Genomic DNA, 16,900 nt, shown 5'->3' on the forward strand with positions numbered 1-16,900 from the left:
TCAACCAGGTAACTTGCCCCGACCGGGAATCGAACCCGGGCCACCTGGTTTCGCGGCAGACGCGCTGACCGTTACTCCACAGGTGTGGACTTTTTTTTTTTTTTCTTTATCATTAGAAAATATATTACAGTGCTGCAAGAAGTCCAGTTCGAGAGTTTCGCGAAAATATGTCTTCAGAGTTACTGACACCGAAAAAGTGGTTATGAGTACAGAGTTGCCATACGTACGACTATAATTGTACGAGGTACGACCGAGCTCTATGTCGTACTCACTTTTGCACGACTATTTCAGTGAAAAGAAAAAATAATGGAAACTTTATAATGTTGGTTTATAATTAAAATAAAATTGATGCTTAATTCGTCCCATTTAGACAAGTTTTCTTCATTTATTATGTCCTGGACTAATATGAGAGAAAAATGCTTTTAAGGGGGCGTGATGCTTTTAAAATCTGGAAACTATGCTTGCTATGGAAGTCATAATTTATCATCTTAAGCTCTAGGTTTCACGTATACATCGCAGTTATACTAAAGTAATACAGGTTTAATTTTATTAACTTCCTTGTTTGTTCGACAAAGGAAGTCTTTTACGAGTATCAATTAAACAATACCGCAGTAGCATTAAGAAGTCCAAACGCACTGACATTATAGAGGTGTCGGGTTTGAGTCGACTGTAGATGAATTAATTTGATATAATTTTCAGCCGCCACATTTATTGATACTAGAATAGGCCTATCTACCGCCGTGCCGGCCAAAGATAAAATTTCTGCAGACTTTAAATATAACAAAGTTGTTTCTAACCAAGCGTCATCGTGCACGTCTTACGGCGATGAAGTGTTGAGGATGAAGAAATGGATGGTGATTTGTTTCAATGTTGAATGTCATTGTGGATGTGAACAATAATTAGTACAGTAGCATTTTTAATTCTTGAGCTATAGGTTTCACGTATACAGCCTGGTTATATGAAAGTAATAAGAGTTTAATTTTATTAACTTCCTTGTTTGTTCGACAAATAGGTTATATATAGGTTTATTTAGCGATTATTTATCAACTGCGTAATGACATGCCGGCCCTCTCATTTCACAGTCAGATATGCTAACCATTACTACACAGCGGTTGACTAGAGATTCATTAGGAAGTAGAGAGAAATACGACTATTTTCAAAAGTTAGTACGACGGTTTCCATTCTTTTATCTGGCAACCCTGTATGAGTATGATGTGCAGCTCTCTGTGTACAGAAACTCACATACAACAATGCATGAACTTTGATTGTATTTAGTATGTAAGTTAGAAGTAAATTTATCATAGAATGATGGGCATGAACTAAGCTATACTCATTTTTGGTAAATTAATCATCAGTCTTCATATGAAATCACAAACACAAAATGGCGAGGAACTCTTAAGTTGGCTGTACCGATTTTTTTTAAATCTTGTTCCTTACATAAATTGAGAAAATGAATGAAATGAGAGAGACTGTATGTCCTCACACCACATGTTTCAGAAAAATTAATTACTACTACTGGAATGCAGAATTATTTCTCTTTCCCAATGTGAATATTGGAACTCCAAATAACCTCCAGACAAAGGCTAGTATATATTACCTTTCATCATTATCATCTGCAATTTAATGTTTATCACACTAGCTTAGGAACCCAAAGTTTGCTGGATCGAACATGACATAGGACAAAATCTTGGGGCAAAAATCCATCTAAAAACTTCCTCTGCAAGGGAAGTAAAGCTGTGAGTCTCATGTTAGAGTGAAGTTGACGTAAGAGTAGTTCCTAAAAAAGTAATATGGCTGTCTTTTGAATGTAGCCAACTGTTACCAAAATATTACCAAAGCAGGTAAAATCGAAATTCTATGTAGGTACTTCTTAATAATAATAATAATTTTTATTATTAACCAAATATTAAGCTCTTCACCCAATCCCCAAGCTCGAAAACCATCCCTTATCGGCTGTCCACGACTGCTTATTCAATATATTCGCAGCTATCCTCCATATCTGGAGACCGTCTCCTCTATCAGCAACCTGAGGATGCACCATGCTGAGGTGATAGGGACCCACAATACTTTGCCAAAGCCTGCCATCGGTCCCTATCCTGAGCAAGATTAATCCAGTCTCTACCATCATATCACACGTCCCTCACATCCATTTTAATATTATCCTCCCATCTACGTCTCGGCCTGCCCAAAGGTTTATTCCCTCCGGCCTCCCAACTAACACCCTATATGCATTTCTGGATTCGCCCATACGTGCTACGTGCCCTGCCCATCTCAAACGTCTGGATTTAATGTTCCTAATTATGTCAGGTGAAGAATACAATCAGTGCAATTCTGCATTGTGTAACTTTCTCCATTCTCCTGCAACTTCATCCCTCTTAGTCCCAAGTATTTTCCTAAGCACCTTATTCTCAAACACCCTTAACCTCTGTTCCTCTCTCAATGTGAGAGGCCAAATTTCACAACCATACAGAAGAACCGGTAATATAACTGTTTTATAAATTCTGACTTTCGGCTTTTTTGAGAGCAGACTGGATGATAAGCTGTTAACTAAGCTATACCAAACAATATGTACATATCATTTAACTATACGGTACCCTAAAAGAAAGAATATTATGATTGCATATTGTTTTGAAGCAAAGTATTTATGATTAGTGTTCATCTAGGTGAAAGGTTAGAATTTTCTTAAAAAAAATCCATGTTTTGGTACTTAACTCGAGATATCTGCCGTGCAGTTTCCTCATATGCATTATTTTTCTTCACTTTATTGTGGTATTCCACATAACCCTTGGGTTTAATTCATATAATTGAATTAACTCAACTTCCCTCATCCAGAACGCCATTTTTTTATTGTGGCTCTTGCCACCACAATATTTTTGAATCCCATTGATCAATTCCTTCAAAGAATTGTCAAGTCTTTGATCGATTAGAGCACGTTCTTAAGCTCAGTTTCTTGCTAGAAATACTGCTCACTGCTGGCTGCTTTGGTAACTACGAGGCGCGTCCAGAAAGTAAGTTCCCCTGGAATCGTTTAGAGAAACAAGACACGATTTCATGGAAAGATCTATTGGAACAGATATAGAAATTGTTAGCTATTTTTCAACATATTTCCCACCAGAATTGAGACATTTGTCATAACGTGGGATGGTGAGTGAGATCCGGGCTGTAGGGTGGATGTTGAAACACCTCCCAGCATAACTCATGCAGATGATCTCACTTCCAGTGATTACCATCTTTTCTTACACCTCAAGAAATTCCTGTCCGGTCAGCATTTTCACAGTGACAGAGAGGTGCAGATGGCTGTTACACACTGGTTCCAATCCCAGTGGCAGATTTCTACGACACAGGGATACGAAAGCTAATCTCACGGTATGACAAATGTCTCAATTCCCGTGGGGGAATACATTGAAAAATAGCTCAACAACTGCTGTATCTGTTCCAATAAATCTTTCCATCAAATTATATTTTCTTTCTCTAAATGGCCTTAGGGAAACTTACTTTCTGGACATGCCTCGTAGCTTGCATGTTGGGACAGTTTTACCAAGTATGTTGTTTTTCAACTAAATCTGTTATTTTTTTTTCCTTAGTTTATAAGAATAATAGCAATTAAATACAGAACTTTAGTCATTTCACACTTGGATTTAGTTATTTTATTACACCATTTACTATTGTAAATGTTGGACTTTATTTGATTTCCACTTATGGTGTAGTTTCTTATTGATCATGAGTAGGGGTGTGACTTTATGTTGATTATTTTGTCCTGATTTCTGTGATTGACATGTTTTAATTTCGGTGAATATTTCGTAAAAAAAAAAAAAAAAAAAAAAAAAAGAGCAATTTCGAGCACATTTCGCAGCAACTTAATAATAAAATATTTTTATTATTATTATTATTGAAACAATCCCTTTGAAACTAAAAAGAAATTGTTTACATCATTAATTAAACTCATAATTCAATTTCATTCGACTGTGAGGGGGTGACGGCATTGCCTTCTTGATCACACGAATGCAGTTGTTGCAGGAAAGAGAAATGACTGCTGTCTGCTTGCACTGCTCCCTGGAAGTAATCACTGAAACTATGCGTACATCGTTGCCAGATGTCACACGCATGTTGTGATGAACAATCAACTATGTAGAATGTTCATGTATACCAGTATTTTATAATGAAAATTTTCAAGTTTTATTTGGAAGAAAGAGTAATTGAGGACCGTTTTTGCAAAACTTGTTAACTGCAAAATTAGAAAAATTGAGATTTTAATGGATTCGTTAACATAAGGCAGGCCTCTACATGATGTTCAAGATGTGTTAGTAAAATTGGGTTATTTCTCTTCATTGTAGTGTGTCAAAGTGTGAATGTTTTTTTTCAAAACTTGCTTTCTACTATAGGTGAGAGTTACAGCAAAACTTGCTTACTATTGTGTTTTGTCTCTCCTGTAAAATTAAGTTTATTCAGTTAGCAAGTTTTGCAAAAACGGTCCTCAATTTTTCGTAGGAATTCTCCAAAAAAAAAAAAAAAAAAAAAAACTTTTATTTTTTTTTATTTATTTATTTTTTTAATATCGTGATTATGAAGTCATTTCGTGGATTTCTATAAATTTCGCGAAAATTCGCCGACATATATTTCCTTTAATTTTTAACTGTCATTAAAGAATTTCCATTTTCCATCCATAAAATTAAGTTTAACATATTTCGTGTATATCATTAATACTAAGAAATCACAACGCTGATCATGAGTGTTGGCAACAGACAAAGCAGCATGCAATTTTACAATTTGAACTGAAATGAGCAACTGAAAAGTTTGTATTCAAAATGAGCTATGGATGGATCAAGGATCAAGTTAGGATTCTATTCAGGCATACAGGGAAAAAACTTGCCTTATTCAGAGCCCAAATTAGTACAATAAACGAATGTATGTGGAAGCATTGAAAAGTGTTTGTTTAGCAGTGTATTGAGACCCAGCAGTGCTGGAAAAGGCATCTTGGCCTGTGTTTTATGCTGTAACCATTTTCGGATCCACGTTTTTCTTTTCTAAACTTAATTATCCTTGTCCTCAGCATCAGAAGTCAGCAAAACAGAAACAGCTGCTAAACATCTCCTTCATAACAGCTTCCATCACACCTTCCATGTTTGATGTTTACGAATTTTCACGTCTGCCAGTATGCATGTCAGCCTGCTGTGTATGAATGGTAAGCATCACCGAAACAAACATGAGAGCCAGCAGTGTAGCTAGCACAGCACCAAGCTTACTGGCCAGCGAGGAAACAAGCACCATCTGAACAAAGCTTTGTTTACTTGCAAGACAAACAAAGACTTAAGTATTGTACAGGGCATATCAAAAGTCCGGTAACACTTTCAATATTGTATTACACAAAAACTACTAAAGTGTCAGAATCAATTTTAACAAATTTAGGTATTCGACAAGGGTGTAGTTTATCACCCACTCTGTTCAATTTATATATTGACGATCTAGTTTTGAAGTGGAAAGATGAAATACAGACTGCGATTAAAATAGAACCTAACACACCTTTAAATACTTTACTATACGCTGATGATCAAATAGTTATCCAGGAAACAGAAGATAATCTACAAAAGCAGTGTATAGATTAAGCCAAAATGCAATATTTTACAATCTAACTATATCTGCAAACAAAACAAAGATAATGGCTTTTAAAGGGAAAAATCCTGTTAGATCTAAGATACTAGTAAATGGAACATTTTAGAACAAGTATCCCACTTCAATTATCTAGGATGTGATATTAGTTTTAATTATGAGAAAGATATTGAGAAGAAAGTTAATAGATTTCAGATGATATGTGGAACAATTGGAAGAACTTTAGGAAGAAAAGCGAGAAAAGAAACTCAAATGAAATTTTATAAAGTTATGGCTGTACCTACTCTTATATATGGCTCTGAATCATGGACAATAACAAAAAAAGAAGAATCACGTATACAATCAGCAGAGATGAAATTTATGAGATACGTAAGAAGATGCACTAAAGCCGACAGAATAAAAAATGAAACAATAAGATCAGACCTCAATATTTTCTCAGTACACGACATGGTAGAAGAAAATAAAACAAAATGGAAAGATCATGTTGACAGAAGGGCAGAGAATAGGTTACCAAAGAAGATAATGAATTATCTCCCAATCGGGAAAAGGGATCTGGGTAGACCTCGCAAGAGGTGGCTGGACGATAAGAGACCGGAACAGGTGATATCACCTAATCCTTGAACGGAGAAGAAGAAGAAGAAAAACTACTAATGAGAGCACTTTCAAACACACGTCAGTTTAAAGTCAAACTCTCAAAGTTCGTTTTACACCTTACAGAGATTCAATGTGTGAACCACGAGTGACTCGGCAGATGTCCAAACGATAATCAAACTCTTCCCATACCCTTTTCAACATATCCTCTGTGACCATGGTGGCAGCTTCTCGAATTCTGGTTTTTAGTTCCTCTAAATGACGTGGCAAAGACGGTACAAACACACGGTCCTTTAGTTACCCCCATAGAAAAAGTCACATGCAGTCATATCAGGTGACCTTGATGGCCATGTCATGAAACATCTGTCCCTTACTCCAGTACGTCCTATCCAACGATCAGACATCTCCGTATTCAGGTAAGCACGAACTGCAGTGTGGAAATGTGGCAGAGCCCCATCTTGCTGAAAGATGAAATCGTCATCGAGATCTTGTCTAAGTTGAGGCATCAACCATTGTTCCAACATGTCCAGATATGAATGTCCAGTCACCGTAGCCTCAATGAAGAAGAAAGGTCCGTACAGTTTTCGTTGTGATAACACGCAGAAAACATTCACCTTTGGTGAATCACGCTCATGTTCAATGATTCTGTGAGGTTTCTGTGTACCCCAAACACGACAGTTGTGCTTGTTAATTTTCCCACTCGTATGGAATGTCGCTTCATCGCTGAAAATTAAGCGGCTGAATAACTTTGAGAGTTTTACTTTAAACTGAAGTGTGTTTGAAAGTGCTATCATTAGTAGTTTTTGTGTAGTAAAATATTGAAAGTGTTACCGGACTTTTGATATGCCCTGTATTACCAGTATTATTAAGGTAGGAAGCCGTGCTAGTTTGAATCCATAACTAGATCACAGACAGCAAAATTTGTCCAAATTTTAAATGCCAGTAATTATTTTGTACAGTGTAAATACATCAAAACTTTTTATCATTGTAATAAAGAAAATTAGAAACATTAAGTACTTTCCTATGCAATAAATACAATGCAAATATATGGCATATGCCAATATGCGCAGTATTGGGGTGGCGGGAGGGGGAAAAGCAAATATAAGCTGATAGTGATACTACAGAATTGTATTACTACTCACTCCTCGAATATGTGCAGGAACAAATAATGTGCTTGATAATCCAGGGGGGGGCTTGGTTTAAGTGTCCTCACTTAGCAAGAAGATGGTGAAATAATGTGAAGCTTGTAAAAGAATAAAGAAAGAGTAAATTACTTTCAAATACGAGATATACAGACGTGGACAAATTATTAGACTAAAACGTTTTTCTTGGAAACATAATATAATTCGTCATTCCAACTATCAGTATAATTCACAGAGTCTCTATTGTTGTAAATACAATTGTTTAAATCTTCTGGTATATTTTTCCAATGGTTAAGTATATTTTGTCTGGCTGTGTTGGTACTACTGGTGTTTTAATTATATGCTGCAGAACAGTCTGTTCTCCCATGGCCTGCAAGAAGACCGGACATGAACGAAACTGAAAATCTGTGATCTACTGTAAACTGAAGAAGAAAGTGAACAAAAAGAGGCTTACAACAAAACATGGACTCATTTAAGCACTATCTGATATCTGGCTAAATGATGCTGATATTCAAAGAAAGTGTCAAACTTTGGTTTCCAGCATCCCTGACAAAACCAACGTGTTAATAAAGAATAAAGGAATGTTCACAAAATATTAGTAACCTCCAGAGACTCAGTTTTCTGTTCATTATTTCTGTGCAAAATACATGTTTGTTCATTATTTCTGCCGATAAATACAGCTTTGTTGCAAATATAATTAATTTAGTCTAATAATTTGTCCACGTCTGTACAATAGACATATGTACGAGCATGTATGTATGTATGTATGTGTGTTATGTATTATACCATATGAAGACATTATTACAAAAACAGCCCTAGTCATTTTTAATGAAACTGAGTTAAGGACACATTTGCTACTATTTCAAATGTTTATAGACTCCAAAAATGACACATGTCAGGTGCAATAACCACAAGGATAAACATCAATTGTACGGAAACAGTGACATGTGTTGTTCTATTTATTTGTATTGTTCTCCTGAAAAATAGCAATTTTGACAAGGATTGTTTTTGTAATAATGTCTTCATATGTATTATAGAAGGACTAGAAGGATGAAAAGTAGACAAAAGGATGAAATTATAATTATTGCGTCGTATTTGAATAAATACGGTATGTACTATGCATTTTGTCTGCTTTATTAATTTTGAATATAGATTGTATTTAACAGTTTCCTAACTACACAATGCATAGGTACAGGTTTTAGAAATAAAATGTAACTTTTCTTACGTGACCTGGTCTCTCATTCATGTTCAAAATACTGTTACGAAAGACATAGGAGAGTGAGGGATATTTACGCAGAAATATCACATTTTGTTTGTAACAGTCATTTACAAGAAGAAATTCCTACTAGCATCCAGAATGTTGTTGACATGATCATAAAACGTTAGTCAAGTAACATTTGACACAACAATACATATATCTCTGCATTTTATTTCCTTTAAAACGCTTCTGGAGTGTAGGCTATATGATAAACGGTGCTTGATTAGTATGTAATCATAATTATTATCTATACAGCTTAAAATATGTCGCCTTCATCACCACGAACAGCAATTGCGTTTCACCAGATCTTGAAGAGTTAAACATGCATCTGTGTCTAGGTTGTCCAAATTTCTTCTGCTTATGATTCACTATTGGAATGCCAGTTTTGGGAAATCTATTATAACAAATTTATTATGGTATATTTTTGTAAATAATTGATTAAATGGCGATCTTACTCGTGTTAATTGTGTTAAGCATGTGCGGTTTAGAGCTGTTTCGGTGCTTCTTCACATCATCCTCAGAGCCTACTAGATCTCGGCATCATCTCGAACTTTGCTGCCTGTTGTGTGGGTGTGTTCGATTGTTGAAAAGTGTTTAAATGTGGTGTCAAATAGTGTGTGTGTTCTGAAATTGATCTGTGTATTGAGAATTTGATTGGGGTGTGTTTTAGTGTGTCTGTATATTTTATATTGTTCTAGTGTGTTGAGTTTTTGGTTTTTGGGTTGTATGTGTAGGATTTCCATGTCTGTATTTATGTTATTGTATGTGTGGTTACCATTAGTTATGTGTTCGGCATATGTAGATGTATTGTGTCCTCTGGTTATTGCTTTAATGTGTTCTTTGTATCGAGTTTGGAATGATCTGTCTGTCTGTCCAATGTAGGAACTGTCACAACTATTGCATGTGAGTTTGTATACGCCTGTGTGGTTGTATTTATTTGTTTGTGTCGTTTGTGTGTTGAGATGTTTTTGTAGTGTGTTTTATGTTCTGTATGCTATGTTGTATTTCTTATTTCTGTTTTCTGAATGAGGATGCGATCTTGTGTGTGTTTTTGTTTTCGTATGTTAGTGTGATGTATTTCTTGTGTTCTTGTGTTTGTGTTGTGTTTTGTGTGTTTTTGTGTTTGTTGAGTTTTTGCTTTGTCTTTCTTATGATGTTGTCTATTATGTTTGGGTTGTAACCATTTTCTTGTGCTATCGCCTTTTAATCAATCATTTATATTCAAGTGTTAAAAGTAGTGTATGAAAGATTCCACATGGATTATATTTTTGTGTCACCCAATGCATATAACTTACTATTAGGCTATATCAAGTGTTGTATTGTATCTTTCCATGTATCCTCTACAAATTTAGATATTATAGTGATTTTTATTTTATTTTTTTATTTTTCCCATTTTTTCCTATAATGCCTATCATTACTATTTCATATTTCTATACATTTTATATGTCTGACCATTTTTTACTTACTGTTTACATTTTTATTATACTTCTTTCTTTCTGTCATTCTATTATGTTGTATATGTCTCATTTCTATTGACTTGCTGTTTACATGTTATGATCATCTCTCAATTTTTTGTACATACTTAATTTAGTATATTAATTTTGTAATGTTCTCTGTATAAAGTTTTACTCCTAATTAGGTGTTGGAGAAGGTTCTATGGCCTTAATTTTGCCAAGTTAAATAAAACCATTAATCCTTCCCAACCTGGACAAATACCCAATGTCTCATCCCTACCTTCCCATGGTGCAGCTGTTAGTAAGCATAATTTTACAAGCTGAACTAAAGGGAGGGGCTACTCATCAATTAGAACTGGTCAGCTTGATGAGTTAATGACTGAATTTGGTATAATTTTCCTCTATTCAATACCTAATTCCCTCTTTACCCTTTCCTATCCAGTCCTCTGACATAACTCTTACTTTCTTCGACCCCAACGGCATTAGAGCATTTGAGGCCTAGGGGTTTATTTCCCTTTCCTTCCTCCTCTTTCTACTTTTCTGTTCCTAGTGCTGACCTGCTATGGCACTAAAATCGTCCTCCAGTGGCTTAAGGAGGGAAAGCTGGTGATCAACAAGATCTCCCAGCTAGGTCCAATGGACCCGTCGACCAACAGCAGGTGTGGTCCTCCAGACATTCTGGGGGTTGTGTGTGAATGAAGTAGCCACCAAAACGTTAAAATATGGTGTTCACTTAAATCGGCTATAACTTGCCATTTTCATACCTCAAAATCTGTGCTTCAGTGGCTGACCATGATAATATCTTTGAAAAATATTGGAGTGCAAGAGGTCAAATGACTTTATTGTCAAAAGCCTGGCATTAGAAAACAACAACAACAACATAAAACCATTATTATTATTAGTTGATCTAGCATGTTGTGTTGTGTAGGCTTACTTTTATTTTGAGAGCCCTGGCATTTGTCTTAAGTAACTGTGTGTTATTCCTAATTTTCAGGCATTCCTTTTCTTTAGATGCAATATTACTGTTTTCCACTGATACCTACTTTCTAAACCTGATTTTAAGTCTTTCAAAATTACGTTTGATTATGTCCTGCAGTTTTGTTATAAATCGGTGTCATCTCTCTATGAAGATATCAAATTTCATTAATAAAATTAATCTCAGAAACTTGTTCTATCATTTCTACTTCAATCCATATCCACAACAGTGGAGTTAACAGTTAGCATGTCTGACTATGAAACAAGCTGTCTCGGATTCAAATCCTGGATGCGATAAGTTACCTAACTGGGGTTTTTCAAAGGTTTTAAGGTTTTCTCTCAACTAATTGAAGCAGAATTGCTGGGTAACTTTCGGTACTAGACCTCGGACTCATTTCTCCACATATCATTATCATAGTCCGGGTGAAGTTCATGATGCAGTGTGCTGTATCCGTACAAGAGAGTGACAGTTCAGCAACAAAAATCATTCACAGAACAGGAGTGGTAAGCACAGTAAGCCTCAGGCTGAGGTACAAACCTTTAGACCCCGCCTCCGCAAAATAAAAAGAAAAAAACTTCAATCCTTTCCAATTTTTTGTTACTGAATTTCATAACTTTATCTTGAGAAAGAGTGGGGTATATGACTGGAATGACTTAATTTAAACGTTCAGTTTATCAAGAGAGAATGATGAAATGTGTATCAGTTACCAGAAGAAAATATGTTCACTCGGTAATGAGTTTTGGAATAATATTCTGGGGAAATTCCACAGATAGTAACAGTATATTTCTATTACAAAAAAGAGTAATTAGAATAATAGTAGATGCCAAATCTAGGGAATCTTGTAGAACTATTTTCAAAAAACTACAAATAATGCCCATGGCTTGTCAGAATATCTTTTCATTAATAATCTTCCTCGTATGTAATTGTGAAAACTTTGTAACTAATTCAACAATTCATAGCATACATACACGTCAAAAAAAAGACTTTCATACTCCATCGGCAAGTCTATCGTGCTATCAAAAAGGAGTGCGTTATATGGCAGTAAAAATTTTTAATAGCCTCCCTATCGATATAAAAAATAAAACTCAAAACATAAAATTATTTAGGGCCAAATTAAAGAAGTACCTAATTTCTCACGCCTTCTATTCTGTAGGTGAATTCATGACATTCAATAACACTTCATGAAATTGATACTAAAACTTTGTGTTGTATTAGTAGACTATATTGTAAATCTCGTCTATATATATTTCATCTAGACTGTGACTATAAATTAAGATTTTATAATAGTATTAAGTTTTTTGACTTGTTCCATATTCTAGCTGTAAGCATGTATGAATACCATGGAATGTTAATAAATACAATACAATACAGCTTACTTCCAAATAACAAATCACTCAGCATTTTAATACAATTGACTAGTTCAACGAGAATGCATCCAAGTCACATTCCGTAATTCCAATGTGAGTTGAAATATTTTCTCATTAAATTACTTAATAAGTTTCCTACCTATCCATACTATGTATTTGTTTCCCAATGCTGAGTGTTTGACCAATAGGTCACTGGCTCTTCTCGCCTAGTTTGAAGATGACACCAATTTTCCATTCATACATGTTTGTCAGTGGCTATCATTAGGACCAGTGAGATTTTGAAGTGACGTGTTCCTACTCTTTTCTTCCAGAGGGCTTCTCACATTTTCATGGGAATTGATAACACATCAATAGGAGGTCTGGACACACATTTTTTCATTTATTCATCTTTATTCATTAATGAAAGAATCTTTTACATGCATTAATCTACCATATGGAACCAAAGTCCTTTTGTTTCCTCATATGATGAAAGCCATGCTCATGGTTTCTTTTCATCCAAAAATCCACTGCCATCAGCCTCGCCTGAACCCACGATACTTGGTATAGTGGTAAGCTTCTAACCACTAGACCATCCAGTGTGACTTTTACTCGATAAAAAAATAAAAAATAAAAACATAATTTTTTATATAAACTGTCATTTGAGAAATTCAATCTAGGTAGCATGTGACAAAATGAATCAAAGAGTGTATTTGAGTGCATGTGTACAAGAAAGAAATTGTGACAGAGATAGGCGGAAATATTGCAAGTTGATTAATTGTGCATGAATTTAGCCCTAATAAACAAAACCACTTAATGTAAAAAAAAATTCCTTTATTAACAGACAGCGGATTTTTGGTCCCTATACAATGACAAGACGTCACGTCCCTTGACTTACCGAGAGAGCATAGCAATGAGGTCAATGACCTTACATACACCTAACGTTCAGTGTCATGTCGGGACCCAAAATTCGCTGTCTAGGTTGCATTAATGAAAACGACATGCAGTAAAGTTTTAACTGTACTATAATAAATTTTGTATGACCACAAATGATTAATGTACAGCCCTTAAGTCTGATGTATGATCTAATACCACACCCAAAGTCCTCAGCTAATTGCATTATAACACATTTAACACAATAAGCTACATCTGTACTATGTCTAAAATTTGTTAACAGGGCATGATAGACTATTAAGTTCTCATGCCCTTAAAATCATTGTATATAAGTTTCCATGTGATGTATAAGTGGGTGTATTTCCAACACCAGAAAATTCCAAATATGCCTATTATTTTTTTAAGACTGTAAGTAATAAAACTGTATGGTTTTGAAAGTGATCTCTCTGATGCATTATTTACAAATATCTGGCCAAATATGGAAGAAAACCACGTCCTACACATTAAGACACATCTCACAATGATCAAAATGGAATTTTCTGGTTTAGAAACTACAACACACTTATATACCGGTACAATTAAAATAGAGAATAAATAATAAAAGCAGTTCACAAAAACGGTTTACTTGATTCTACTGGATATTCATATTGTTCAATTTTAATTAATTTTCACTGTTGTTATATTTTGAGTCTACAGCTTAGATTTTGTATGACGCAACTAGTTCAATTCGACTACTGCAGATATTGAAAATACGAAATATGGTAGCTCTGAACTAACCTACGGCAGATGTCCTCAGAACCTACCATTAAAAAGATAATCAATGAAAGTAAACTCTACCAATTCAACATAATTCCTTGTGAATATAGTAGTAAATTGGTAAATATTTATTATTGGAGAAGGAACTACAGACTACAATCATCCTGTAGACCAAAATAAGATGAGCAGAAATTCTTGCCTTCAAAAATTAAAAAAAGATATAAAGTCAATGTGAATTTGTACCAGTACTTTCTCATTAGGCAATAACTAACGGAATCACTATTTTAAGTAGTTATAGGTTCGTTTCTGCAGCAGTTTGCAACCATGTTGAGCATGCACACATCAATTTTACTGTTTGTAGAGTCGATGTTCACATGCTTATGATAGGGGCAAATTGCTACAGAAACAAACCTTATATTGAATGACATGTCATGGTCTTTCAAGCTACTTCTGTTGCCAAATTCATATACTAAAAAGTTCAAATATTGCACAGGATTGTTTAATTATTTGAGGTTGTATACAATGTGTCACATTAATATTCAATCACTTCTCCATGTTTCAAATTTCAGTTTTTTTTTATCTTATACGAAGTACTACTTTTTAAAATGAAATACACCCTTCAAACATATCATAAACCAAGAGATTTTTTTTACCTGAAACATAATTGAAACACAGTAAATAATATTTCTTTGAAATTTTTCCATAACCTAAATTTTTAGTCACAAGAAGAAAATAAAACATTCAGTAATTAATGTCTTGTGTGACAGTTAGGGCATGGACTTTTAGGATTTTTTCCTCCTTGCATTTAACAATTGAAAGGCTTGGTGCATAGGATTGCCAACCCTCTCATATTTCCCAGGATCTTGCCCCCAATTTTTAACAGTTTCCTGGCTCCCATATTTTTCTTCTCTTCAAGCATTTTTCTCCCTTATTTTTGCATAATGTAAAATCATTATTCTAAACATGTGATTTTGTCATTAATGATGCTTGATTATATGATGAGTTTTGTTGTTCCAAGACATGCATTAAAATGTATAGTCTTTTTAGAATGTAATCATTGTCAGAAATGGGTTTTAGTGCTCACCTGTTTAAAATCAGGCAATATTAAAACTATAAACAAATAAAAACTAGCTAGTTTTGTTCTAAGCACACCAAGTAGTGATGCTCATACAAGGAGGATGTTTTATTTCGTGAACAATTGTTAGACAGATGTTCGAAATAGGAGCACAACACATCTAATCAAATCAGAGCTGCTAACTGTAGTCAACTTCAACTATTACGCAAGACAAAATCTGTCTCAAAATACTCTTAATTTAAGCCTATCTGCCGAAGTGTAGAATAAAGTTGTTTTTTAATAACTGAACGGAATAATTTGCCAATTTTCTAAATTAAATTTTGTCGATTTCCTAATCTCCCGTATTTTCTATTAAAAAAAGTTGGCAATCCTATTGGTGAATGAGAGAGGTAACTCCAAAATTCACAAAATTTAATTTTTTCTGTCTATATATAGGGAAAAATTAGTGGCATGTTTGGTATAAGAATGAGGTAGATCCAATGGAAACTGAGGATGTTACAAAATTTTGAAACTTACCTGGCTTATGAGTTTGGTGCAAGAGAGGCATTTATTTGTCTCTCGTGAGAAATATGGTAAAATGGAATTACCTCCCTCTTGCACCAGACATTTAAATTCTTGGAATACCTCTGTGAAAATTTCCCTTCATTCGATGAAAAATAAAAGCTGTTCATTAAATGAAGCTTTTTTTTTTTACAGTTCATCAACATCAGTGCTTCACAACAAAACTATGTGGAGGAAAGGTAACTAATCTACTATAACCATCCAGTTATGCTGCTGGTAAGTAAATGCATTGTTAAAATATTCCCACAAACAAATGACCGAACATTTAAGTGGTACTGTATTTTTTTATTTTCTTTTTAAACAAAGTAGAGTTAAGTGATATTAATTTATTAAACTGTTGCTTCTTTTTATATGCAAATATCAAAGCATTTCGACTGTTGGTCTTTGATTGCCATATGTGCAATAAAATAAGAACTTCAATATTAAAGACTGATGGAATATTAATGTCACTGTAAATAAGTTTGTTAACAAGCCTGGATACTTTCGATATCACCGAAAATGTAATACAAATTAAGATTTACATATAATATGTAAAAAGACTGCTTCATTAACGAGTTTGTCGTAATACTTGTCTGAAACTATTTCCATTGTCTTGATAAGCTTCATTTCGACATGAAACAAATCTAAGTTATTCAAGCTATACTTTCACTCTTCCTTTTCTTTCTTTCTTTCTTTCTTCTTTTTTTTTTTAAAGTTCACTTGTTTCTGTATGCGCTAATAAGAAGACGTGACGTAAATAAAGTCTAAGTGCCATTTTCAAACTTTCGAGGCAAAGTATTCATAATATATGTTGAAGCTATTGGCACATACACATCCTGCCATCTGTGAATGACTAATAAAACCATAAAGGAACAAGTCTGGATTCAGGACTAGGTACATAAATTATTATTCCAGTAAAAACACAATTTTCACAAAAAATGACACATTCTTATTAACTTCAAGTCTTCAATAATTGTTCTTATTCAGTATTGTAATACGGAATCTGCTCAAACAGTGAGAAGATTTAGGACATTTTGCAGATTTTCCTTCTGAATGCTATACAGAGCATGAAGGAAAGATTAGTTATTAAACACTGAAAATCAAATTGGCAATCATATTTGAATTTTATATTAGCTTACTCATTTTTACTTAATGAAACCCATTCCTTCATGAATAAAATGGTACTTTCATTTTTGTATAAAGCTCATTTTAGACTATGTTTCTGTGACTATAAAAAGAGTAGTAGTATTTTAAGTAGCCTAAC

At 34.3% G+C, this 16,900-nt stretch overlaps 1 protein-coding gene across 12 annotated transcripts in view; it reads right to left on the reverse strand.

Annotated features, from left to right (window-relative positions):
- The window catches only part of LOC138695076 (F-box/LRR-repeat protein 2-like), a 361,245-nt gene that overhangs the window by 330,834 nt on the left and 13,511 nt on the right, over nt 1-16,900 (reverse strand). The window contains exon 3 of one of the 12 annotated variants that reach the window (XM_069819449.1): nt 7,341-7,441. The exons of the other annotated variants lie outside the window; for them this stretch is intronic. The gene's annotated coding sequence lies outside the window, so the exon portion shown is untranslated. The remainder of the gene's footprint in view (nt 1-7,340; nt 7,442-16,900) is intronic. 12 annotated transcript variants of the gene reach the window in all.

Source organism: Periplaneta americana, chromosome 2, assembly GCF_040183065.1.
Source record: "Periplaneta americana isolate PAMFEO1 chromosome 2, P.americana_PAMFEO1_priV1, whole genome shotgun sequence".
NCBI lineage: Eukaryota > Metazoa > Arthropoda > Insecta > Blattodea > Blattidae > Periplaneta > Periplaneta americana.